The sequence below is a fragment of the Ammospiza caudacuta genome, chromosome 5 (assembly GCF_027887145.1).
Source record: "Ammospiza caudacuta isolate bAmmCau1 chromosome 5, bAmmCau1.pri, whole genome shotgun sequence".
Taxonomy (NCBI): Eukaryota; Metazoa; Chordata; class Aves; order Passeriformes; family Passerellidae; genus Ammospiza; species Ammospiza caudacuta.
This window is the reverse complement of record NC_080597.1, coordinates 74,722,680-74,750,236: the sequence shown is the minus strand read 5'-3', so window position 1 is coordinate 74,750,236 and position 27,557 is coordinate 74,722,680. Positions and strand designations below refer to the sequence as shown.

Genomic DNA, 27,557 nt, shown 5'->3' with positions numbered 1-27,557 from the left:
TCACCAAAGTTTGGGCACCTGAATTGTACCTTTAAGAACCCAAGTGGCTACAGAAATTCCCCACATGGCCTGTTATTACAGGCTCAGGTGAGAGTGTGCATGCAGCTTTATTGCCAAAACATGAGGTTGGCAGCAGTGAGTCATACCTGGGAAGATCTCAGCTTTGCGCTTTGATTTACTTTTATCCACCAAGTATAAAAATATTTCCAAGAATACAGGTAGGAATATGCTGTTCTCCTGTTAGGGCAGAGCTCTCACTGGCTCTTAGGTGTGTTTACATAGCTCATAGGATGTATTTTTGAAGCTTTAATATAAAGGGAGCTATGTATACATTTTATCTAATCTTCAGTGCAGTAGGCATGAGCAGTTCCTGGAGAAGGGACCAGAATACAGGGCTCTGCCCCTACTCCTGGGAGTCTCTTTCTCATGGAGTCATACTTGCCCTCCAGGGCTTTCTCTTTATGGCTTTGTGAGTTTTGAATTCCTCTGAGCTGGCCCCGCTCCAGCGGGAGGGCAGAAAGCAGCCTCAGCCCAGGCTCTGCTTGAAGCCTGTGCTGGTTCAGGGACTTTGCAGGAGCTGGGAAATGCCCAGCCCTGGGAGAAGTGAACTCTTAACCAGTGGGATACTCTCTCAAGGTGACGGTGTTGTCCTCTGTGCACATGGCTTTGGGTTGCAGTGGTTGTTGGGTGTTGTTTTGCCTTTGGTGTTTCAGTGTGAGCAGAGGGTACCTGCTCTGCAGGTTTCACATGTGGTTTCAAGGTCAGTTCCTTCCATGGCCATCCCTCATGGTCTTGGAGTGATCCAAACTGAAGAGCTCAATTTGCTGAGCTGGTTTGAAAAAGTGTTTTTTCTTCTCCATTTCTTTTCTCTTGGGAAAACAGAGCTGCTCCATGCCATGACATGACTGCAGGGCTGCTGATGGGGAGGGGGGAGGAATTCATGGCCAGAAGCAAAAGAGAAGGTGACACTGTCACTTAGAGTGACAGCTGCATGAAGTTCATCAGCATGTACAGGAAACCTCACCTTCCCTGTCTGTTCATCACAGTGGAGCTCAAGGAAGAGCTAATTTAACCTTTTACTCCAAAACAAGCACTCTGTCGAACACTTTCCTGTGTTCCTTTGGCATGTGGATTTTAGGTGTTTGCATTTAACTTCAGCATCTGTTCAGATCAGAAGTACCTAAGAAAAAGAAAAGTACCTATGATGATACCGTGTAGTGCCAGAGTGGAGTCCACCCATTGCTAAAACTTCTGGTTATTGATCACAGAATCAAAGGATGGTTTGGATTGGGAGGAACTTTAAAGATATCTAATTCCAACCCTCTTTCTATGGGCAGGGACACCTTCCACTATATCCCAGGGTGTTCCAAGCCCCATCCAGCCTGGCCTTGGACACTTCCAGGGATCCAGGGGCAGCCATAGCTTCTCTGGGAAATCTGTGCCAGGCCTGCCCACCCTCAGAGCCAAGAATTTTTTCCCAATAACCAATCAGAACGTTAAATCTTACTGTTCTATATAAATATATAGAAATAAACTTTATAGAGCCTGATAGTCTCATGACATTTATCAAACTGGCGTTTTTGCAAACAGCATCGCAAATTGTTCTTCTGTTCATACTTTTCCAAAAACTTCCCTTTGTCTGTTATTCCACAAGTCACCTCCTGTTGTAATCAGAGTCAGGATAGAATTTCCATTGGCCAGGAGGGGAAAAAAAAAAGCAAAATACCCTTGAACCCCTCTCTCTGCAGGAGGTTTTGGGGCAGCAGTAGTTTGGGCAGCTGGGTTCCAGCAGGCAGAGCACAGTTGGGAAGGATTATATTTCTACATGCCTCTGTTTCTACTCTACTGCTCTGGAGTTTTTTCTCTTCTTCTGCATTTTTCTCCCAATTTTCCTGATTGATCCTTGCTGCAGCTGCAATAATCCATTTTTCTCCCACAAGCTCCTTTAAAACACCAGAGGTGTGCTCGTGCCATGCCGTGCGTTCTTCTGCGCCGTCCTCTTCCCACGAGTGTGTGCTTACCTAACGGCTTGAAAACAGCAAACAAAGCACGTGATCTGAGAAACAAGCTGGTATTTTACCCCGAGGGAAGATTTTCTCAGTGCACAAATCAAGAGTTAAATAGTTAAAAATGCTGTGTAGTATAGATCCAGCCGCTCTTAAGGCTCGCACGTAGGAGCGAAGTTATTTGCATACGTAAATGTTGACACAGTTGAGCTCTGTGTTATCAAATCCGCTGTCAAAAGCTGACCCCGGGCGTTTTTCCAGGAAGGTGATGGTTGTCTCTTTAATGACATAAATTCTGTTGTGCCTGTGTTAGGAGAGTTCCCCACAACCCTGTCATTACTGAGCCCCTGCCAGTCACATCCCTACTGGCAGGGCTTTGATGGGAAGGAGCTGCAACACCCAGCTCCAAGGGCCTTCTTTTAATTGAGCGCTGTGATTATCACACACCAATCAGTCGACTGAGTTGCTGCAGAAGTTGGCCAGCCCTGTGCTCAGAGCTCCTATGGAATTACAGAATCAGAGATGTTAGAGATGGAAAGTGCATTAGATCATCCAGGCCATGGTCGTGCCAGTACATGTCTCCTGCTGCGTGGTTTTGGGTGGTTGTGCATTTGGGTGTGTTTTTTTTTTTTTTTCCCCTGCACTTTATGGCTGGGGATGCTTTAAGAACTGGGCCTTCTACTTTGATCCTCTGGAATCTTTCCCACAAAGTTCAATGGCAAGATTTTTCTTTGCCTAATATGTGCCCTAAATTTTTCCATTTCTTTACTTCATAATATTTCATATTATTTCAAGTCTACGTTCTCATCTTTCAGTAATTCGCTCGGGTGTTAACAGCCTGTAAATATGAGTGGAATAGGATTATGTGATCTTGAATATTAAATCTATCACTTATCTTAAGTGCTGCATGTTCAGTTTTTCAGGCTTTGGGAAAATTCTACTGATTGAAGATAGATTTTAAATGGAACTGCTAATAGTATAATTTCTCAGATGCATATTTTATTTTAGTATAAGAGTGGTCTGTTCTGGTGTCATTTGAGAAATTGTTGAAATTACCTGAAAAGACCAATTTGAATTGGAAATGAAAATGTTTTTGTATGGAGGAGATAAAATTTAAGTGATTTTTAACTCCATTGTGGCAGTTAAACTGTGAGGAAGCTCTGTGTGCAGACAAGTCTGCAGAGAGCATTGCAGGGAAACCAAAAAAAACTAGTTTTCTATTAGTGACAGAATTAGTGGAAGTTGCAGTCTAGTTACTGGAGTCTTCCCCAACCCCCTATCCCAGCTTTCCATTCAAATTCTTCATAACTATTGTTCTTTTTATAGTTTTGCTTGCTTCTGTGGGATTTGGGGTTTGCCTGTTTGTTGTTTCTTCCTCAGGGCTTGCTCTTCACTACCAGAAGCTTCGGGTGCCCGGGGAGGGTTGTCTCGAAAGTTTTCCTTTGTCTGGACCACTAAGAGCTAGATCTATAACCCCCCCTTTAAAAACAAAAAAACTTCAGTTTTTTATAGTTCAGTTGCCTATAAAAAGGACAAGTGGACTTTGTTTTCTTTGCAGTCACCCCATGAGAGGAGGACAGGGTGGGTGGTTGGTGTGAGCTGGCGCACAGCCACGCTGCCTTGAGCTGCCCTCTGGACATGATCCAGCACCTTTAGCCCAGTCCTCTGCATGTTCCTGAAGCATTACCTCTGCTTTTATTTCCAGAGTGCCCCAGAGGTTTGGAGGGTTGGGTTGGAAGCCTCCAGGAGCAGAGTTTTGATAGGGTTGGGGTGTGTTGGGTGCCTGCTGGAGGCACAGCATGCATGGATGTGGCAGCAGTGCTCAGTCCTTATTCCATCCATCCCCACTCTGTCCAAAGAAAGTGTTTGGCTCATCCAGAAGGGATGGCTGGAAGGATTAGCAGTGATGTGGGTGGAGATTGATTTTATGGAGCTTCATGGACATTGGGGAGCCCAGAGTAGTAAGGCGCCTCCCCTCAAACTCTGGATGCAGAGGGCATGGGGATGTTGATGAGAGAGGCACAGGCAAGGTCTTGGGAAGCAAAGTTCCTCTCCCTGAGTGTACTGGAGGTGTTTGAGGCTCAGGTTGTGTGACTGAGCAGGGAGATGAATGAGGGATGTGAAAATGGGTGGGTTAGGAGTGAGTAAGGGAAAGGGTGAGTGGGTGGGAAACGAGACTGGCAAGTGAGAGAGGAGGTGGGAGGGGGTGAGTGCATGGGGAGGGAGGTAGCAAAGAGTTGGAGTAGTGTTATGGGCTGGTTTTGTGAGGATACCTGGGAACAGCCACCCTCCTGGAGACAGGCAGAGGGGCTGGGAGCTGCCACAGGGGTGTGCAGGGCAGCACACAGACCCTGCTGACTTCTGCTGCTTCCCCTGGCGTGGGACTTACTCTGCTTGAACTTCTCTGTGTCTGGGCATAAAACAGTAACCCTCACCCTGGTCAGCTGGTTGCATGCTGGTGCTATTCCTGCAGAAAGATGTCAGACCATATTTATTCATTTGCAGGTTCTTCTGGCTCTAACAAAATCCCAGACAGAGATTTTTAATCCATATGATTTTTTGCAGTTTGTAGTGGCCATTCCCAGGAGCTGAAAGTTACCTGACTAATAAAAGGTGTGAAGGTGAAGGATATGCTGGAATTACAAACCTGCAATGCCTCAGCATAAAGACAGCTCCTAAACTTGGAATTCCTTTAATTTTAATGAAGGAGATGGGAAAGTAAAGTAACTTTAAATCATTACCAGACCCTGCCTGACAAGTCTCTTATTAGGATATTTAACTATAAGTGCTGTGAGGTTGGATGTAGCTCACTGTGACTAATCTGTAGCTGTTTTTATTCATTATGGCAGAGTTACAGCCCCAGCTGTGAGCTCTCTGTAGTCAGGTGCAGTCAAGCTGTTGTCCAAGGTGAGGTCTCTGCTGCCCTGTTAAGTCATATTGAGTTGCACACAGTCCATTCTCAATACTTACTGTAATAGAGCAAAAGTCCTTTTCAAGCCCAAATAGAGGTGAGTGACTGCAGGAAGTGACAGGGCTTGTCTGAGCTGCCAGAAAGGTATTTGCTAAGGAATAAATTCATATGCAGTGTTCTGAAAACACCAGTCCCTGCAGGTTTTCATCAGCAGCCAGATAAGATGCCTTACCACCCTCAAAGTGAAGAATTTCTCCCAAATACCGAATCTAATCCTGCCCTCTGGCAGTGTGAAGTCATTCCCTCTTGTCCCAAGGCCCTCTCCAGCTCTCTTGGAGCCCCTTTAGTCACTGGAAGGATCTGTGAGGTTTCCCTGGAGCCTTCTCCAGGCTGATCAACCCCAATTCTCTGGCCTTTCCTTATGGCAGACGTGCTCCAGACTTTGAACCATTTCTGTGGAATCTTCCTCATCTTGAGCACGGTCACCTGTTGCAGAGTGTATTTCCTATAAAGCTTGGAACTGCAGCCAAGACAGCTTGTACAGTACTCAGTGTTTACTCATTTTCTAATCCTAGACAAATCCAGAAACAATTTGCTGTACTTAAGCAGATGTTTCTTACCATTAAAACAGCTCAAATCACTTGCTGATGTTCAAATGCTGTAGTAACTGTGCAGAATAAAATCCAGAGGAACGTGGGGTGTGTTTAATACAAACTTGTTGGATTGTAGATCTGTCAAACCCTCACATTTGCATTCCTTACCTAAGCAGAGGTCCTGGTGGTGTTTACACTTTGAGAGCTGCAGGAACTGAACTGCTTTGTCAAAAAACTCTGCTCCCAATTGCCACCTGTGGGTCTGCGGGACACAGTTAAAATATTTACAGTGGCAGGGCTAACTAGAAGTTTGTTTATTGTTCTGCTTGATAGTAAAACTTATCACAACAATCATAAGAGTAGTGTGAGACCTCTGTGGAAGTGTGGACAGATTCTGAGTGCACACAGGGATGAGAACCTTGAAGTTTCCCTTCTGGCTAATTCATAGTTTGGTTTTGTCAGTTACAGGGCTGTGCAGCATTTGCAATAAGCCTGCTTTGTCTTTGGCCATTTTTTTTCCATATGGGTGTGTTCTTCCTTTTCATTATGTTGTTTTTCTTTCCTTTTTTTTTTTTTTTTCTTCCCTAACACAGCCACTCCTTTTATTTTAAGAAAATAAACTAGCTGCTTGCTGAGCAAAAAAATAAACCAAAATTTCATAAACACAGCAGTTCTGATCCATATAATCCTTTTTTACCTGTAGAGGCAGGTGCAGGAAGCTGCTGCAGGAGTGGAGTTACTGACTTTTCCAAGGCTTGGGTTACATAAGGGGTCAGTGTGTTGTGGCTCCTACAGGGAAAGTTGTGAACAACATGATCAAGGGTGCATGGATGAGAAACAAAACCTTTTGGCTTGGCTTGTTTCACTTCATTCTGCCCCAGAGAGTTCTGAGCCTTTCAGCTCACATTTTAACCACCGCATGACATGAAGCTGCAGGATCACAGGATGGCTTGGGTTGGAAGGGACCTCAAAGATCATTTGTTCCAACATGGGCAGGGACACCCTCCACTATCCCAGGATGCTCCAAGCCCCATCCAACCTGGCCTTGAACCCTTCAGGGATGGGACATCTTCCCTGGGCAGCCTGTTCCAGTGCCTCACTCTCCTTATAGTGTAAAATTTCTCCTTGATATCAAATCTAACCCTGCCCTCTGCCAGTGGGAAGCCATTCCCTGTGTCCTGTCACTCCCTGTCCCTGTCCAAAGTCCCTCTCCAGCTCTCTTAGAGCTCCTTTAGGTGGGTGAAAGCTGTTTCAATAGCTCCCTGAAGGCCCTACATATTATCTTAAACTTGTTTCCTGCTGTTATAAAATAGATTTTATTACTGGAGGTTCTATCTTCTAATGCTTTCATTACCCAGACTTTTTCTTGTTTTTTTTGCTCCAGGGAAAGTGAGGGGAACCACTCAACTTTTCACCATCTCAGCAAACCAGAAAGCAGCAGCTCATGGCTGTAGTGGCTGCACAATGCTGAGATAGTGTCTGTAGAAGAACCAGACAGCTTCAAGAAACAAGATATATATTTTTTAAATTGTTTTGGGTTTTTTTAACGTGTTGAAACCATTTAAATTGCTGCAAAAGGATAGGGCAAGGAGGGTGGTAAAAAAATACGTCACCCATCCCTTGTGATTTTGTGGTTTTGTTTGAATAATTATTTTTTTAATTCCCTATGATCAGCCATGTATTTCAGTTGTGATAGCTGCCCCAAGAACGTGGCTGCATGCAAGATGTCTCATTTGCCTAATATTAAAAATATGTGTGTGTAATAACATTTTTTTTTAATGCTTCCCATCTGGAAGATACGTCACACACTTCTGCATTAAAATTCATAGCACCCTTTTTACATATTACAGTGCTTTGTGATGGAGACTGTGCGTGGAGTTGTTAATTTGCAGTTCTGGGCTGAAAAATAGTTCAAAGCAGCTTGTTATTTACTGCCAGAAACAAGTTTTCACTATTTGTCTGTCTTAGTCAGTCTGGTAGAACCAATACATGTGTGAGAGGCAATTTGTCTGCTTAAAATGTTACAGTTCATTTACCAGAAGAAATGCTGAGCAACTAGGACAAAGTGAGGGGTCTGAGGACCTTCTTCCTCCAGTCCTTCGGGAGATGCCTGGAAGCTTTAAGGTTTTGGTCTAAAATATGTGTATTTCAAATCAAAGTGGTATGATAGCGTGTGAATTCCTGTCAAAAATTGTCTCAAAATGGTACAGCTGTTAAAAGATAATGATTGTGCCATGTGGATGAGCAAGGCTGCATTCTTTCCTGAGTAAACGTAATAAAATAGTGTCAAAGAAAACATGTGGGGATCTGTTAGGATTATAGTAGGTTGGAAAGGAGCTTCTGAGCTGCTTGTGTACTTCAGATATATTTAGTGATAAGGACTGGTTAATCCATCTCCATTTTCAGTGAATAACTATCCTTTGAAAGGCATGATTTTCAATGAGCCAGGCAGCAGAAAGCACCTGTGTGCTTAATTCCAGCTTGTGGTGACATCTTCTGGATGCTGAGCACTGGGAAAATTTCACCTGTTACTTGAGCAGTTGATTGGAAGTTGAGTTTTTCTGTGGCATGATCCACAGCCAGTGTTGTAGTAATAGGACAAACCAGTCCAAATCTGCTGTCGCCCAGGCTTGTTGTCCCAACTGTTGTAAAATATTTGCTTTTCAAAAGGCTTTAAAAACATAGTGATGCAAATTTGACCTGTATTTATACCAGCATGTTTGGAAGCAGCCCATCAACTGATTTCCATGCTGGTTTCAGTGTCTCTCCACTTTATTATTCTGAGAAAATTCGATGCATCTGCAGCGTGCAGGATCTGGTTTTCTGATATGCAGATGCACAGCCTCGCCTATCTGGTGGAATCAGTGTAGCAACCGCTCTTACAAACGCTGTGACAATGTACAGCCTCCTATCTGAGAACCAGATCAGACTGAAGTTGGGACTCAGTCCAAAAAGCAAAATACTGCAGTCAATCTACTTACTGTGTCAGCACCCAGCCCCGTTTGTGTTCACTGCAGGGAGAGGAAGCGGGAAGTGCGCGCTGGCATCCAGAGACGGATTCCTGAGTCACGGAGGATGCGGGGATGGGTGCCGGGAATAGGAGGTGCTTCGAGGTTCCCATTTTTGCAGGCACTGTTTGTGGGCTAAGAGATGTTGCAGGAGATGTTCTGAGCCTGGGTGGCACTCAGGAAGTCACTGCATGGCACTAGGGATGGATGCCATGTGACTTCCCTGTTTACACTTGTCTGTGAAGTGACAGAGGGACCGGATCATGTCACAGCGTCCTTGGTCCTTGGCCTCTTGTCATGACCCTTGTGGGGATTTGTGGAGTCAGGCCCTTGCAAAACCACACTTCAAGTGCTGATGTGTTCACACAGGGGTGACCTCTTGCCCAAGACCGTACATTTCCTTCCCTTCCTCCAGCCCTGCTGCTATTCCGGGCTGTGGGCTGGCACCGCTCCTCGTCCAGCGGGCATCGCTCCAGGGGCAGGTGGGCTTCCAGCTGCATGGCTCACCCTGCACTCTGCCTGCTTCCCACTTAACCCCTCACTCCTCAGTCCCTGGGCTTCCCTCCTGTCCTAAAATTGGCTCAGTCTTGGGAGAATCATCCACCCACGCTCCTGGGAGAGGGGGACCCGTGTGCCTCTCTCAGATCACGCAGCAGCGCAGCGTGTTCTGCACAGCAGCAGGGTCGTTTTGGGGTTGTAACACTAAATCTTTCCAAAGTAATCACACATCTAGAAGTGATTTAAGCACTCAGGTTTCTGGGTGAAAGCCAGTTACCAGGGTTTAGTCTGCACCCTAAATTCTGCTGGTAAATCTGACCTGGCAGGTCTGCCTGTGTACAGGAGGATGCACCGATAGCAAAATACCTTCCCTGATAAAGAGCAGTGGGACTCTCAATGTGCACAGCAAAAATAAAAACATTTAAAAGGATTTATAAAGTTGTTACTGAATTGTAGATGTGCAGCAGAATTTGGCTCTTGTATCATTATATTTTTTTAATAGTAAATTGGAATGCAAAGGAAGTTACTGCAGCTGGAACTCTGTGCTGAAGAAAATCATTGGGATCCAATGGCAGGAAGTTTTCATCACTGTGATTACAGCTTGTTGCTTACACTTCCCATATAACTTTCAGTGTCACAAGCACTTTTATTTATCCATTAAGCTTCTTTTTTTGGTAAATTAAAAATTTTGGTTATGTTTTCCCATGTCTACCTAGTAAGTACTGAGTTTCTTTTAGGGAAGCAGGGGGACAATATGTATTTTGAGCCAAAGTACTATGGCACCTAAGAAAATAGGGTTTCTGTTCTTAATTGCCAGTTTTCTTTCTGTCTTCTGTCATGTCTTGCTTTAAAAATAAAATCAGCAAGCCCATTGTGATGCTTTTGATTAGGCTTCAGCAGAGATAATAAAAGTGTAGTGTCCCTTTGTGAAAGGAGTTTTTAATTATTGTTAATTGTACTTGCCAGCTTCATTTCTGAAGGGAAACGGAGGTGACCTCATCCTGAAAGTTGTCAGTCTCATGCTGGTGTCATTCACTGCCTGGAAAAGAGGTTGGGGTTTTGTTCCTTGTTGCTTCTTTTAATGAGGAGCTGTCCACAGGCCTGATGGGCTCTGTGGCTTTGGGAATGCTGTCCAAACTCTGCTTCAGTAGCAGGCTTGTTCCTGGAATGTTAAAGTGAGTTGTATCTTGGGGCAGAGTCTCAGACCTGTGATGTGCCCATTCCAGTAACATCTCTGGCAGCAGCCAGTACCAAAGACTTTAGGGAGAGGTGATGGAATCCTTGTAAAAGTCAATTATTAAAGATTCAGAGGGTTATTTGTGCTCTCTCAGACTAGTCTAATAACCTTGGGTGTTTCCATTATCTCTCTAAAAGTTTAATTTCTTAACTCTTCTCCAGTCCTGGCTTTGGCGTGTTCTTTTAAGGTCCCCACTTCACCTGTGCTTTGCATTTAAACAGATGACAAGAGAGATTTCCTCACCCTTTGGACTGCAAAATGTGAAGGGCAGTGGGGGTTGTATGTGTGGGGAGGTTCCAGGGTATTAGGACAAGTCAGCATTCAGTTGTGGCCGTGGTGCAAATGCCAAAATATTTACAATCATTTCGGTTCATTGAGCATCTCCGTATGTCAGGAGAAGGATGACAAGGATACGTTTTTCTCTCCCTTCACTGCTCTGTATTTCTTCAGCTGTTACCTCATTTCATCTTAAATGAACCCTCTCTAAAATACCCTGAACTTTTCAATTCCGTTTCAGTTCACCCAGAGCCATCTGCCGCGGTGTCTGCGATGTATTTCAGTCCTGACGAAATCCCCCTTCCTCAGCGGTACCTCCGCACGCTGGCGTAAGGATGATGTGACAAGCAAAGCTGGCAAGTTGTTCCCACCTTTGTTGCCAATTATAAAGCAGTGTAAAGAGGCAAATTCTGACAGCCTGTGTCCTTAGAGGGGTTTGAATACTGAACTCACAGTGCAGTCATCAGCAGTGAGGCTCTTGAGCATCCCTGAGGCTCTGGGCCGGGCTCTCTGCTCACCTTTTGCTCAAGTAGTCTTATCCCTGGCATTCATCACTTCTTTGCCTGACTCAGATGTGTATTTAAAGCTGCTGATTATTCAGCAGCATATAAACATTTACTTGTAAATACAGTGAGCACAGTTCCCTGTAAAGAGGAATAAGCTTTCAGCTGGTTTGTTTTCTAATCCTGGAGAAATCTGCAAGGTCAGTGAGCCTGGCGTGTGTAATGGATCTCTTCAAGGCTGCCAGATGTGTTGGGGACTGTGGTCTGGAACTCCCAGTTTATCTCATTCCTTTGCTTTCTGCTGCTCATTAAAAGATCTAAAAAGAATTAGAATCTCAGTGGTGTGAGATGTTCAGGCTGTCTGAAATGATTTTCATTCTGTGGCTCCCAGATTTTGTTCAGGCGAAAGGAGATGAAGTTTTCCTGTAGAAAACCACATTTTTCAGTAAAAACACTGAACACTGAACTCAGGTCACCTCAGACTGACTCTACTCAGTCCTTCCTTTGCTGTCTTAAGGTGAGGATTGCAAGAGCACCTTAAAGGATTGTTCTGAAAACTATAATAATTAATGCTTCTGCCAGCCTGCCAAAATACATACTAAATGCAAATATTTTTAAGCCTTTTCACCTCCCAGAGTTGTTTTGGTATTCTGTTTTATCCTGAACAGAAACACAAGAGACTGAGATCTTGTCTTATTCTCACAAACCAGTGCAGAAATTGTGGCTTTTCAAAATACTCCTTGAATATATGCTCTGTATAGTTGTGGTTCCCAGGTATCAAAATGGGATAAAGAACCTTTTCCCAGCAGGAGTAAACACAACACAGCTCCTCTCCCATGCCACACAAGCTTTTCATGGTGTGTTTTGGAAGAACATATTTCACATGGGCACAACTAGCTCTTGATTTAAAAAAAACAAAATTACTTGAAACTACTCAGGGGCACAAATAAATGACTGCAAGAATACCAGAGAATTGAGCAACAGGCAAAGGACATGTTGTTTCCTTTAAGAATTCTGACTAGAAATGACGTCACTTAGATAGTTGGGATGTTTGTGAGCACTACAGGACTTGGAAAGGGAAAGCAAATCGGAAAAACACTGGGAAGCTGAAAAATTTGTTTTGTTTTATGACTCCCTGGTCGTTTAATGAGGGAGCTATTACTCATGCGCTGTCACTGCACATCTAGAAAATTCCTCTGGGTTTAAAAACTGGCAGGGAAAAGTAGTTTCCTAAAAAACACCGAATTAATGAGATAAAAGCCATTGCTCAGGAGTCCCTCACAGGAAGGGTTGCAGGCGGAGCTGTGCAGGGCTCCCGGTGTGCTGCAAATCTCCGCAGGGGATTTCAGAGAGCACACGGAGCTGGCAGGGATTCAGGGAAGTGATGCAGCAGATATGCTCAGCATCTGGCTTTTAGGGTACAGAACTATGGATTTGAGCAGGTTTGATCGGGGCATTGTAGCCAATCCTTCCCCTTCATTCCTTTGCATCTGAAAATACCTGGGACTGGGATGTTTAAAGAAAGAGGTTTGTACCCATGGGCAGTGATACAAAGCAATGTAATAATAATATTGGCACATTAAGTGAGGCCTGTTGTATTTAAGGAGAAGAAAAATAAGTATTTGTGGTGTGGGCCTAATTATCCAGCTTTAAATGAATTTTCATGGCTTCATAATCTGTATTCTTGTGGTCTGTCAGACTTCTGACTTCTTGCTTTGAGTCTGCATTGCTTTATTGGTCTGTATGGTATTTTCCAGTGCAATATAATGCGTTTTTACTTCAGTTATTTTAGCTGGTTTAGTCTATCTTGTCACATCCACACAGGATACACATTATCCTCACCTTAACTGGGAACATAATACAGCTTTCACGGTCCTGAGGGCAGGATGAGGGTTGTTCCAGTTAGGTGTTGTAGAGAGCACACTAAGCAAAGTGCTGTTCCAGTCTGGAAATGCAAGGGAATATTCCTCACCAGCCCCCTGACACAATTATTCCCTTGTAGCAGAAGTTACTGTAATTCCTTTTGCCAAAAAATGCTGATAAAGCAGAGGCTGTTAGGAGGGAGATCCATAAGGAGTCTGGAAAGTGTGATGTAAGGATTAGTAATAGAATTAGCAAGCTGCTGTAGCAGTTCTGCTGCAGTTTGTCTTAAATTACAACACCTCAAACATAAGCATCATAGTTCCTTGTCTCACTGCACTGCTGTGCTGTAGTCTGAATCTGTTCTGTCTTTCCTGTTACTGTCTTTCTAAGCACTTTCAAAATTCTTTTAATTCTTCATTTTTTATCAAGAATATCACCAAATTTTCCATGCAAATACAGAAGTAGCTCAGGAAGGGTTGTGTATTTTAAGCTTCAGCCCAAAATAATGCTTAGCTGTGTCTCCCTGTACATGCACCACGTACCCTCATTAGAAATATCCAGTACTTTGCTTTTAAAGCACATAGATGCCCAGTTTATTATATCCATGCTGGATTTTTGCCCTTGGGTGTGGAACTCAACTGCCTAGGCCAGAATTAGGAAATAATTCCTACAAGTGATGTGAAAAAAAGTCCTGGATCCCAGGGCAGAGCTCCATTCCCATTCCTGGGACAGAACAAGACTGGAAAGGCTGGGGGGACCCCTGAGGTGTTGGGAGGGTGGCAAGGGTGTGGATGTCATGGGGTTTTGGAATCAGAATAAGCACTGTAGAGAGAGACACTCCAGGGGGGCCTTGTTTATGTCACCTTAGACAGGGATTTGGGCATCAGTTGCTCTGAGGTTGAGTGTGCCTGGCAGGGAGCACAGGGAAGCTCAGCTTTGGTGTGGAGCAGCCTGCTGGGTACCAGGAGCCACACAAAGATGCAGAGATGTGTTCAGCCTCACATTTTGCATCTGTGCTGCTCCAGTTTTCCAGGGTGGAGTGAAGCTGAAGGCTGAACAGGCACAGAAAGGGGCTCTCCTTTTCAGGTGGTGCTTCAGGGCCTGACCACCAGGGCCTCTGTGCAGCCTTGTTTTGGAAAGGGCTCTGGTGCTGGGATGGATTTGGGTGGATTTCAGGCTTTTTCAGGGCACTTAGTGGTGTTCAGGCTGCTTCTTTACCACAGCAAAGTCTAGGTGAGAAGCAGGTTCCCTCACACCAGCTGGGACACCTTTGGCTGTGGTACAGCACACGCTGATGCCCCAGCAGCTCCTGAATAGAAAGTTCTATCCCTCCAGAGTGTAGGCACCTAAATCCTGCCAAAATCCAGGCAGAGCTGAGACAGGCCACATGGCTGATGGCTGCAGGGTCCCAGTTTCATGGCAGGGGACACTGGGGTCAGCCACGAGTCCCTGCCTGGTGCTGCATCACCCATGGAACAGGACTGGCCTTCCCAGAGCTCCAGCCCTGTGTGTAAAGAAAAATTTTATGGCTTGTTACTGAAACCTAACTTAATTTTCCTGTTAATGAAGCTGTAATTGCAGTCCATTACTGTGATCATGGTTCAGCTGGTTGCCCTCCTTGGCTGAGGGTGCATCCAGTGCTGTTTTCCCTCTGTGCTGGAAGGGCTGGTGAGTGTGAGAGGCAGACCTGACCTACCTGGGGTTGCTCCCACCTTGGCCCTGCTGCAGGTGCTGCCTGAAACCTCCATCCCAACACCCATCCAGAGCTCTCCTCCCAGCTCCTGCTTTACACATGGCCTTTGGAGTGCAGATATGTTCAAGGGACTGTCAGGTTTCATATTTAAAGGCTTTCCTCTTCTATTTTTTTTTCTAAAGCTTTACTCTGTCAAGGCCTGTGCAGCTGGCGTTACACAGCACATACTTTATTATCCCAGTCATCACTTCAACCATTTAATCCTTTTAACCTTCACAGTGGCTACAGTAGGAATTATGGGGAGTGAATTTCCTCTTGAGTGAATTTCCTTGGCCACTGTTAAAACCACAGAGAAATCCAGAGTAGCTCCATGAATAAAGGGATCTCTTGATGGAACTGTTTGCAAAGGACTGGAAGGGCTGAAAGAAATGAGAAGTCAGTGTAGCTGCAGGGAAATGGCTGTGGGGACACCACCATGGGCTGGCAGCTGCCACATCCCTGCACCCAACTTCCCAGACCTGTTCCAACCACAGAAAAGTTAATTCAGAACAGTCAGCCCTGCTGGGCAGGGAAAGGACCTTGCTGCCAGATGCTATTTGTGTTGTACATTATCTCCATAGGTTTTGCATCTGCCTTTCCTGCAGTTTTAATTTTTGCCTTCAAAATTCCCTTTTTCTCATTGTGTCTAGTAATTGAATTTGCAAAATACTACAAAGTGACACTAGGATGTGCCTGTTAACAGAGGAGAATAAATTAATTACACGCTGTGAACTAACTGAACTCATTTAGTAATTGATGAATTAACTTATGTCTACAAACAGGAGAACTTGAATGCTGGCAGAACAAACAGTGAAATCTCTCATTGACTGAATCACTAGAGTTTTTTAGGTTCTTTTTCCTTAGTTCAGTAATGGCCACATTTTTAGAATTAGGAAGTTATACCAGTCATTTGCAATTTAGGGTTCACCTCTGTGATTCCATCCTACACCACTTCCAGACTGACATCTGCTCTTGAATTCATTGGAAACTTTGACGTTTCCAGTTGCTTTTTCTTAACCAAATATCAACACTAGTTCTTCATCCTTCCTTTTTTACACTGGTCAGACTTTCAACATCATCAGTCATTTGAGATTCCATCCTGACTGGATAACCATGATTTCTGGGGTTTTTTTGTGGTCTTCTTTAATCATATTTTTAATGTGCACAGTGGTGTTATGTTCTCTCTGCGCACATTCTGCATCTCCTCTCTTCCCAGATTTCCACTGCAGTAATGGATCTGATTATTCTCTCTCTTTTTCTGTAGTTAAGTTCCAGACCTGCACCTGTGTGCATCATTTTGTTTTCCTTCCAGGATGTTTGTGTGGCTTGTACACGTGGATTGATAGCAATCTGCTGCAGCTCAGTTCTGTATCAACAGAAAGGAGCTTTCTGCCATCCCAACTCTCTGTAAATGCCACAAAAACACCTTTGTGTTCAAGCCTCTGTTTTAAAACTTTATCTTCCTATGATGCCTGCAGTAGAAAGGCTGTTAATCTGCCTTTATATCAGGTTTTATTGTCTTATTATTCCTTATACTTTCTCTTTTTTTTTTTTTTATGTCTCTCTTTCTTGCCTCAGGCAGTAAACTAGAAAACCAAGGTCATTTTGTTCTGTTTTATATGAAGCTTCTAGATCAGTGTGTCTTGATCTCTGTCCTGCTGCTGTAGTTTCCTTCCTTGGAAATCGCTGGGAAGGTAAACACCTACTGCACAAACTGAGTTTCTCAGGTCCCAAAGAAAATCAGAACTTCATCCATCCTTTAATGCTCCAGTTATGAGATGCTGACCTTGTTTGCAGCTTCAAAAGGTGGAGCCAGTTGTGGGGAGGAGAGTACAAAGATCAGCAGTAATTTGGATGTTCATTGTGTTTTCTGATGGACAGGGACATATTTTTCTAGCGCAACTAGAGTTGTTCAATGGAGGTTGTAGATCAAAGCAAAACCAAATTTATTTTCAGAATCCACCAGCCCCTTTCCCATCCCTTGCCTGGCTGTGTTCAATACATGGAGCATTATGTTGTCCTCTAATTAGCTCTGCAATTTCCATGGTGTGTGCCAGCATCAGTGTTCACTGTTGAAGCACAATGTCTGCTTTTATCCTCATGATGTGACTGTCCTGCCACAGAAGTCACATGCACAAACTGAGTAGTGAAAGGGGTTCGGGGGAAGGATATTCAGTAAATATTCTAAACTGTGCATGACTGTGCAGATGTGATTGATTGCAGCACTGCCAGATGCTCACCAGTTGATCCAGATGATCCTTGCTCAGCATGGAGTGATCCCTTCTCATCTCCTGGATCTTCCAGTCCTTAGCAGGGCATTGATCAATCCCTAAAATCTTTATTTTTACCATAACCATGTGACTTCCCTGCATTTCATGAGGGGAGGCTGAAGTGGAAATTCAAACATGCATCTAAATAAACCATTTTATAAATTCCAGGTGCTGATCTCCTCTTGCATATGCCAGAGGAATATGTTGTTTGAAGGAAAACCTGCTTATAAATCTGTGCAGATTGAAAGGTAAATAATTTCTGTTTCCAGTACACTGATGAAGTAAGATCTCTGCACTGGTTGTTTTTCCTGCTATGAAGTATGTAGTATATAAATGTATCTGACATATGTATTTGTCACTGTGCAGCAGCAGAATGTAGGAAGTGAATATCTGTAAAAAATACTGATTTCTGCTTCATAAAATCACAGAATGGTTTAGAAGGGACCTTCAGGACCATCTAGTTCCAACCCTCTTCCATGGGAAGGTACACCCTCCACTATCCCAGGTTGCTCATTGCCTCATCTGGCTTCTTTGCTTCCTCTGCATAACAAGGAAGGGTTCTAAAGTGCTTTGTTTCACTCTGAAAATATTGCTGGCTTGGCTTTCAGGGTTTTTTTGCAGTGTCATATGTGATGGGAGGAGTACAGAATATTTGTCTTTCACTGAAAGGTCCTCAGCAGTGTGTTCCTGAGGCGTGGGAATTAGGCTGAGGTTAAAACTTGAAGTGGTCTGATTGAACTTCCTATCTTTCTTAATTGTTATCTTCTTTCTGTGTGATAATTTTAATTTCGCTTCCTCTTGGGTAATCGTGGAGTAGTCTGAGTCTGTGTTACATCAGACAAAAAAAAAAAAAAAACACAGCCTAATAAAAGTTTTGGTGCTGTTTGCTGTTAGTTTTTAAAGATCCAGAGGAGCAGTTCCTTCCAGGTCACTTTGCATGCTCTGACAGACAAAGTGCCACGATGAAGTGTGGGGCAGCACAAATTAATCCAGTGCTGGAGATAAGCAGAGGGGCAGCAGTGCCTGGCTTAGAGAGCTCACTTTGTAGGGACACAAGTGGCTGTGATCCAGCTCATGGCACAAACAGCAGGTGTGGCTTTGGAGTGCTTCATGACAGGGGCATTTCTGCTCAGGGCTGGGATTAGAGCTTCTATTGAAACTTATATAACAGCCACGGTGCCAGGGTGGTTGCTAAAAATTATGCTCATCGCTCTTACGTCCCATAAGCTGTAAGTCAGAAGAACTATTTTAAGCTGAAGAAATATTTTGGTTGTTTTTTATTCTTAATGGCCATTCTTTTTCTCCCAGACCCCATTGAGATGATTTTAAATGTGTCAGGGAGCAGTGGCAATGAAAATATGTGCTTTTATAATGTAAGGACATGGACAATCAACAGTGAGTTTTGTTGTGGGTGGCTGCTTCATTATCATACCCTCATTAACATAACTCAGCAATCAACAGGGAGCTACATATTTTATTATGGCTGTCCTGTCCAATTTCTAAAATACAACATCAGCTGCTTTTTATCCAGAAGATGGTGATCCATTTGGGAAAAAAAAAATCCCCACTATTTTGCTGCCTCTGCTGCCCCAAAGGTTGGTGTTCTGCAGAAGGAGCAGTCAGCTGCTATGGTGATGGGCACAGGGTGGGAATGTGGACAGAAATAGAGGGAGGCTGGAGCCAGACTGTTCCTGCTTCCTTATGGTTTCAGTAGCCCTCTCTGAATTGGATGGAGACTGATTCCAAGGATTTCACAGGTTATTTGTGGTTTTCTGCCTCAGATTCTCACAATTAGCACAAAATAATACTCAGGCAAAAAAAAAAAAAAAAAAAAAAAAAAAAAAAGAGAGAGTGAGATTCTCAAATGGATAATGTTTGTACAGGATGGACACAATTCCCTGCAGAGCAGCTTGTGCCTGTTGTGCTGGGATTTGGATGCACAGAAATCTCCCTCCTCCCATCCAGACTGAAGTCAGTTTTTGGTGATGCATAATTCATATCCTGAAGCCTTTGTCACAAAAACATCTTACTGCCTTCCCCCCAGCTTGATAAGCCTGCTTTTGTATTTTTAGGATTTCCTTCCCTGCTAATCCCCAAAATCAGCCTGATGAGGTTTCAAAACAGAGTTCAGAGTAAATCTGAGACAACTTTTACGTCAGGGATGTTGCTGTGTGCAGCAGGTGATGCTCTGGCACCTGCTATTCATGGATTCTGCCTCCACAAAGAATTGCTTCCCTGTGGCACCACTGCCACAGTCAGTGCACAAGTGGACTGCAGCTCGAGGGATTCTGCCAGGAGGTTTGGATGTATTTTGGATACATCTCACAAGGAGTGCCTACACATATTTTGTTGTGAAACAAAGACAGCAATTTTTTTTTTTTTTGTGAATTTTTGGTGAGCTCTAATCCAAAATTACTCTTTCCAAAGGGAGCATGGTGCCCGTATTTAGTGATGGGTTAGTGGCTCACCTCGATTGCCTTGCACTCAAACAAGTACAGATTGTGAGGAGTCATAACGTGGGTAAAAATCTGTGTAAAACCTGCAGGAAAAGAAAAAAATGATTCTCAAGTTGTGTTTTAATCCATCCTTTTGCAGAACAACACAATTCAAACAACTTCTGGTGTTTTCTTCTTCCAGATTCTGAGGACAAACCTGTCAGTAATGAATTGTTCCAGAAGTACACAAAGAAAGCTCTGCATGGTAGAAGCTGTTTTTCCTCAGGTACAGCACATCCCTGTCCCTCCTTGGCATCAGTTGTTGCAAATACCTTGTAGCCATCACACCTTTGCTGCTCAGAGCTTTGAGGAGCATTGAAAGTACAGAGAGAAATGCATGGTGTGCCTGCATAATGGGTAAATTGGATGTTTCACTAGTGGGAAATAATTGCCTGCATTTGAGGGCTCTTTGCCTGTTCCAGAGGATTGTTCCCCAGATCTCTTCACTTCTCAGTGCAGCTAAACAAAACACAGGAAGGAATGTGATGTACTGTTATCAGTGTAGGAATCTTTTCAGTAATGGTTTGTTATTATTTTCCTCCCAAATGATCCAAATGCTGTTTTTTTTCTTGCTGTTTATATCAAGCCACCACAGACCTTCTGATGATGTTAAATTCCAGCTGTGGAGGCTTTGATTGTTTCTTGCACGTTGCTCATTTTAAGATGACAGAATTGTTCAGTGAGAGAAATTCAAATGGAAAAATTCAGGCAGACAGGCCTGTGGGGAAGGTTGAGAGCCCTGTGTAAAAATCCAGTAAAACTTGAGTAAGAACCTCAGAGTTCAGTGTATTGATTTTCTTGTGAAAGTTCAAGAACTGTGTTTTCTTGCAGGCTGAAACTCATCTCAGCTCCTCATGACCAGCTGAGCAAGAGAGATGGGATTTGATGCTGTCCAAGGTGTAATTCCACAGTTCATGTCTTCTGCTGGTGCCAGCTTAATCAGTTTCTGCCCACTCCCAGCCATTCATTCCCAGCTCAGCAGCAATGCAGTGCCACCTCTTCCCTGACCCTGTGGAAAACCAAATGACTGAAAATAACTCGGTCAAGGAAAGAAACTCTTCATTTTTTCCCTTTGTATTAGAATCATTTGAATGAATTTCATGGCCCGCAGGCAGTGGTGTTGGTGCTGCTGAAGGTGACAAGAAATGCAGCATCAGAGGCAGCAGTGAGCACTGAGGGTGTCCCAGAGCTGTGTGATCTTGCCGTCAACAAAAATCTGCTCTGGGACCATATCCTGAATGAAGGGCTTTCACTAGCCACAGGATTATTTATTCAACTGCTGCTTTTCATTTATTTTATTAAGGAAGATTAACATCTTCTCGTTAGGGCAGGTTTGTTTTTTTTTTTGCTTGAGGAGATAAACCATCTCTGTGAGAAGTCAGTCAGCTTTGTGAACAGCCATGAAGGTCAATAAAGTCTTGGCAAACGCAGTAGGTATTTATTCAGCATTGAAAATTAAAAACATTTTTCCTGCTTGTTTAGTGAAGGGAACAAAAAAAGACAAATTACAGAGCGGATGAGCTCTCTTGATAGTTGGAATTCATTAAGCTGGTGGTGAAAACGCTGGGGGATTGATGGTGCAGAAAAAGAAAAGATGAAGCAGCTTTTCCCCAATAGCTGTGGCTTAAGTTCAAGTTGAAAATGACCAAAAAAAAATAAAAATGCCTTAAAGACATCTGTAACTGACTTCACAATCCCAGTCTCTGTCTGGGTAGACAGTTCTTTCTCACTGCAGTTTGTATTAATTGGTTTTTCAGTTGACAGATAATTTCTCAGTGGCTCCTCCATCTCCATCATGCCATGGGGTGTCTGCAGCAGCTCATAAATGAGATCCATGGCCAGACATTAAGTAGGAAGTTCACACAGTCCCTTCCCATGGCACAGACAGAGCAGACTTGTCACTCTGTCATCTTCCCTCAGCTACACATTTTATTATTCAAATAAAAAAAAAAAAAGGTTTAAAAAGTTCCAGTAAGTTGAACAGTTTGTCAGATGTGATGTTCTCGCAGGCCATGGTCTGCAGATTCTGGCTCTGCCTTTCAGATGGATCATAAAGCTGTCATGAGTGCAGCTCTAACAAAATCCATTTACACAGCTCCTGTTATGGCAGAGCATGGAAAGGAAGCAGTAGGACTTATTTTTTAATTAATTTCCTGTACAGAATCATTAGTCCACCATGGAAATCTTTCCAAGTCGCACCCAGTGCATGCTCTGTGTGATTATCGCTGATGAATGGGATAAAGTGGCCACAGCTGACACTTGGAGTCACAGACAGTTCCCATGTCATTCCAAGAGCAGGAATTCTGCATTTCATCATCAGAAAAGAGAGAGTTCCCTACTAAGTGTTTAAATGCAGCTAAACCACCTGTAAATCACTAGAATTATTCAACAGCAAAACAAAGCCTTTGTAAACTTCATTCTTGCAGTGCTTTAATTGCAGTCAAAACTTTACTCATTCAAGTGATCCCATCAATGTCAAATAAAAGCATGAATTGTGAAGCTTGTAAGATTAGAGCTTAAAGTCACTGACATGTCATTCCCATAATTTTCTCTGGAGGATTACAGAACACTTAATTTGTGACTGCAGAAACCTAAGTGCAATCAGATGTTCTTCCATCTACACTTTTTCATCTAAGTCAATTGAATTCTGGGTTGGTTCTTTCCTGTCTCCCAAGTTCTTACTTGTAAATGTGAAGACACTAACTGCTCTGTTCTTCTTCCTCCCAGTTCAAGGAGGAAATTGCCCTCAGCTCTTCAGTCATTAAATCTGGGAAGGATGGAGCAGTCCAAGCTTTGAAAATGTTTTAAAACTTCCAGCACCTAATTAGAAGGAGGCATCTTGGAGCAGCACAATAGCTCTCTATCTGCAGTTCATTTGGTTTTCCAATTTAGAAATGACAGTTTACAGCCCTGATGCCAGCGTGTTTCTCATTAGCCTGTTCTAGGAGCACGCAGAGTTGTTACAAGTTTTGAAAGATGCTTTCTTCAAAAGTGCAAATGATATTAAATGCCAGAATTTGCTCTCTGGATAGCCACATGGAGAAGCTGTGGTCTGCAGCATCCTATGGTTGGTGGTAAAGGCAGAGCCAGGCAGTTGGACCTCAGCTTCAAATCCGTGGATGTCGTGGATGCAGCTGCATGGAAAAGATGCTGCAGTGGGAATTAAGCTTGTCCAGGGGGGACAGTTGTGAATTGTCCATGCTTTCCTTGTTTCACAGATGGATCTCTGGTTTCTTGGGCTTTTCCCATGAGGATTTTCTTGGAGAGGAGTGTGTTAGCTGTGCTGCTGACAGATACCCTTGTGAGAACTGTCCACACTGGCTTGATTTTCCCTCTTCAGGAGTTGGATTCCTGGTCTGAGCTGGTCGGGTTTATTGTCCTTGGGGTAAATGAAGACAGAGCTGTGTGTCAGCAGGTGATGAAACTTTAGGAACAGGTGTAGTTATATTTTTTATGTGGTTTTCTGCCCCCATTAAGAAGGTTTGCCTGTCCTCAGTACTCGGCAGATGGGTTCACCTTGCATGGTGGTTTAGAGTTTGGAATGTCAGTTCTACAAGGACTGGCTGAGGGTTGAAAAGGAGACTCAGGGAAGACCTTATTTACCTGAAGACCAACATTTACCTGAGAGGAGGCTGTGGTGAGGTGGGAATCAGCCTCTTCTCCCCAGTAACAAGTGACAGGACAATGGCAAACAGCCTCAAGTTTCACCAGCAGAGGTTCAGGTTGGACATTAGGAAAAATTTCTTCCCTGGAGGAGTGGTTAAGCATTGGAACAGGCTGAGGGCAGTGGTGGAGTCACCATCCCTGGAAGTGCTCAAAAAACAAGTGGGCCTGGCCCTTCATGATAGGGTTCAGTGAGCATGGTGGTATTAAATCAAAGGTTGGACTCAGTAATCTTGGAGGTCTTCTCCAACCTTGTTCTGGTGCAGAATGCTTGCCAAACCATGCAACCTCACTGGTTCTGTGGTTCTATTTAACTAAAATCAGCTTTCCCAGGGCTTCCAGAGGCAGATATGGAGCATACCCAGGTGCAATAAACTGCAGGAGGGAAAAAATGAAGATGCTTCATCCTTCTTGAAAACACTACAGCAAGGCAAAATTCTGGACTTCTGCATGGCTGAAGGAAAAAAGAGTTTGGTTCTGCCTGCACTTGAAAGCAGCTTCATTTTACCCATTAGTGTTTTGTGAGCCTGTGTGGAAGATTCCCAGGCCAGCTGCAAGCTCAGGGCAGAGCCTGGGGACACGGGCACAGCTCTGTCCTGCTGCTTCCTGCCTGCTCTGCTCCACACAGGCACTTTCTGGACAGAAAAGCTGCACAATAAATCCAGTGCTGATGTGGCCTGGCGTGGTGACAGCTCTTCCAGTAACTGCAGGAACTGCCTGCTTGTGCAGAGGCCCAGCCTGCTCTGATGTGTTGTTTTCCTTAAAATGTTGTTTCTGCACCAGATGGGGCACACGGCGTCTTTGTGCCTCCCTCTGCCATGCAGGCACTTTGTGGTGCCTTCTGTGCCCCTGCCCAGGGTGATTTGTTCCTTTCTGAGAGGCTGTGATGGACCTGAGTGCTGCCCAGAAGATGTCACTGAGAGCAGGGCTGTGCAAACACTCGAGACTTGCTCGACATCGCTCTGCAGATGGGCTTTGGTCTGATGTTTGTGCTGCCAGCTGAGATGAGGGGCTGCAGAGAGGTTATGAAAAAAAGGAAAAAAAATCAGTTTGAAAGGGAGTAAATTGTCTAGAACACACTTCACTAGCAGATTTCCAGGAAACAACCCTCTGTCAGACTTCTTAGAAGCTGTGCTGGCTCCAGGTGCTAAGTGCCAGGTCTGAATAGCCCTTAATCAGCTCAGTCCTTAGCATTAGGTTTGGAGAAACACTTTTCCCCTAATTTGCAAATCCCACCTCAGCCAGAGCCTGCTGACAGGTGGGCAGGTTTCCAGGCTCTCTGCACACCTTTGGGATGAATATTCAGCCTTCAGGCACTGACGTGCAGCTTCTGTCACACGCTGGTCTTGGTGCTGCTGCTGTTGAAATGAAGATTTGGTAACATCTCATGTGTTTTGCTGTCACAAGAGGGAGTTCTGCAGCAGTGCTGCCCTTGCTGGTGTGTCTGGATGTAGTCTTGCTGTGGGCAGAGCTCAGCAGACAGAATGTGTTAATAGAAGACAGCAGCACAAGCAGGATGAAGGTCCTTTATTCCTTGTTAAAGCCTTGTACATGTTGTTCAAGCTTGACTAACAAAATTCCTCTTGAGTGACACTGCTGCAAGCAATTCTCTTGCTGTTGGTAGCACTGTAATAAAAACCAGAAGTGAGCATTTGAGTGACTCAAACCAAAATCAAGGGTAAGAATAAGAAAAAAGCATCAACTGTTTAACAGGAAAAATAAAAACCCGACGTGGCTAGGTATTCTTCTGTGGCATTTCCAATTTATTGTTACAGGAATATCCTCCCAGCTAGACTCAAGCTCCCTCAGGAAGCTGGTTTCATATGGTGGTTTAGATTTAACTATTCATTGTCTAGCACCATTTGAAATCAGTGTTCTTGGAGGAAGAATGCCTGCCTTCATCAGGGAAATGGACACTCGGGAGCCTCAGAGGAAAAGAAGAGAAAGTCAACATCTTCCTTTTGTGGTTCTGCCATTCCATTTAACCTCCACCCCCAAACAAAGTTCCTCAGTGGGTCTGTGACCCAGGTGACCCCTGGGGGAGCAATGCACAGTCATTTCAAAGGCAGAAACTCTGCTGTCATCGTGTTTGTAACATTTGTGAGTGGTGAGCAGCAACTTCAGAACCCAAGAAGATTTTGAGACAGAAACGAGGCAAAAAAGTAAAATACAGAATTGTAGCTCATTATTGAAGATGTTGATTTTAATGCCCCAACTAGTGAAAACAGCATGGTGAGGAATAAGGAGGGAGCTACATGTTCTCTAAATTCTTAACTCAAAACCTGTTTTCAGCCTTACCTAGATGTATTTTTCTTACCACTCCATCACACTTGTAAATGCTTTGTGCATGTATCATACAAGACAGACAATGAAATTTGAGACAGGTAATTCTGCATTGAAGCACTGGGAGTTCTGGATGCTGTTTGCATCCCTCCTGTGTGTTTGGCTTTTTGTTGTGGCATGCTTGGCAGATCAGAATGTGTTACTTATTTTGTGTGACAAGACCTGCCAGAGTGCAGGTTGGTGGTTGGATGTGCTCATGGAAATGGCCAGCAACTGAGAATTAGACCACAGGTGGTTGGTCATATTGTCCAAGTCTGCTGAAATCTGGAGAAGTCTTTCAGATTTTTTTTAAGTATTTTACTGTACTAAAAAATGTGTCTAATGGTTGATGTTGAAAATTTTCACTGTCTAAATCTCTGTTTTCTCACCAGTGCTTTAATAACAATTATATCAAGTATTTGGGGATTCTCCAATGTCAAATGCTGTCCAGCACATAGCTCTTCATCCTTGCAGATCTCCATAACCCCTTTAGAGGATGACTGATTTCTTTTGGTGTTCAGAGTCAATAATAATTTCTAGCACCATTTGAAATCGGTTATAGTGATTGGGGAATTGCACCTCGAGAATTTTCACAGAAGAGGCTCCAGAGAGAAGCTTTAATGGTATGAAAACAGGGAAGTGTGTTATTTTAGTGAAAGGAATTGCAGAAATGCTACAAGTTTAAACTCTTGAGAGGTGGAGAATTGTAAAAATGTATAACCCAAGATCTTGGTTTAGCTCCTCTGTGTGAAGATGATCCTTGGAATGGTTTGGAAAACCTTACAGAGCTGGGAGGGAAGATCAAGGGAGATGGTTTCCCAGTGTGGATTTTGGATCAAAGAAGAAGAACCCCACCCTGCTGGCTTAATGATCTGTGTGTGAGGTATGAGGAAATAAAAGGAGCAGCAGGAAACCTTCCAATCTGCAGCTCCCATACTCTGGATGTGCTGAAAGCAAGATCTCATGGAGGTCTTCCCTGCCAGCCTGAGAGCTTCTTCTGTTCTCCTCTTGTACTCTCCTTACAGAGTCAGCCATAAACAACCTCAGTCACCTCTCCAGGGGTGTTTAATGTATGAATTCCTCTGAAATTTCAGCTGTTCAGAGACTCAGCTGGCTGGAGGCAGAGTCAGAGGTGGGTCCTGTCCCCAGTTCCAGCAGAATCTCATATCCAAGAAGATAATCTCTGAAAATCATCCTTCAATCAGCTGATCATTTTACATCCAGCTTTTTGGGAGTTAATAACACAGCCAGCCTACAGCAACACATCACACAGCAACCTGCAGCAAGGCATCCCTGTAGCAGGGGGTGTTTTCCTGGATGTCCTGGTGAGTTCAGCAGTGTACTGCTTTTCCCATTATTCCATATGGGGTAACAAAAAAAAAAAGGGGGGGTTTGTAAACAAATGGACCAACTTTTGAAAATTCAGAGGAATTTTTAAGGTTGTGGCTGGTTGTTGGAAACAAATCTACCTTTTTTTTTTATCCTCTCCAGTTTTTTTTATGTATATGAAAGTATATTGAAAGCTGGAGAAGGAATTTTGGCAAGGAGATGGGAGTGACAGGATAAGGGGGAATGGCTTTGAACACAAAGCAGGGTTAGGTTAGATATTAGGAGGAAATTTTCCCCTGTGAGGGTGGTGAGGCCCTGGCACAGGGTGCCCAGAGCAGCTGTGGCTGTCCCTGGATCCCTGGAAGGGCCCAAGGTCAGGTTGGATGGGGCTTGGAGCAACCCAGGGTAGTAGAAGGTTATTGGAATTCAGTGGCAGGATGGGTTGGAATGAGTTGGTCTTTATTTCTAATTAAGATAATCAAAAACCAAAAGGGACTTTTCTGACCTCTTTCAAGTCTCTTGCTTCCCCTCCATGAAATCTACCCTCATGCTCTCTGTTCAGACAGAGCTTTGAGAAGTGGTGAGTACTGTGTTTAGTACCAAAGACTGTAGCTTAAGCCCTTAAATTAATGGAACAAATTACTGAAATATGGAAAACATAGACTGGCTAGCAGCATGGGGGTTCTGCAGCAGCAGGATGCAGAGCTCTGCATGTTTTAGGGGGTTTGACAGATGTTCTTGTGCAGGTTAAAAGCTGTGCAGGATTAAGTGGTGTTGGAAGTGTGACTTGCCACCATGTTATAAGTACATCCACTGCCTAAGTAGCTCCCATGCAGACAACTGCTTAAATG

General features: G+C 43.9%; 1 long non-coding RNA gene across 1 annotated transcript in view; it reads left to right on the top strand.

The window, feature by feature from the left end:
* Positions 1–21,789, top strand: part of LOC131557992 (uncharacterized) — a 94,291-nt gene extending 72,502 nt beyond the window's left edge. The window contains exons 4-5 of the long non-coding RNA XR_009274773.1: positions 19,535–19,618; positions 20,224–21,789. This is a non-coding gene — a long non-coding RNA (uncharacterized LOC131557992). The remainder of the gene's footprint in view (positions 1–19,534; positions 19,619–20,223) is intronic.
* The last annotated feature ends 5,768 nt before the right edge of the window (positions 21,790–27,557 follow it).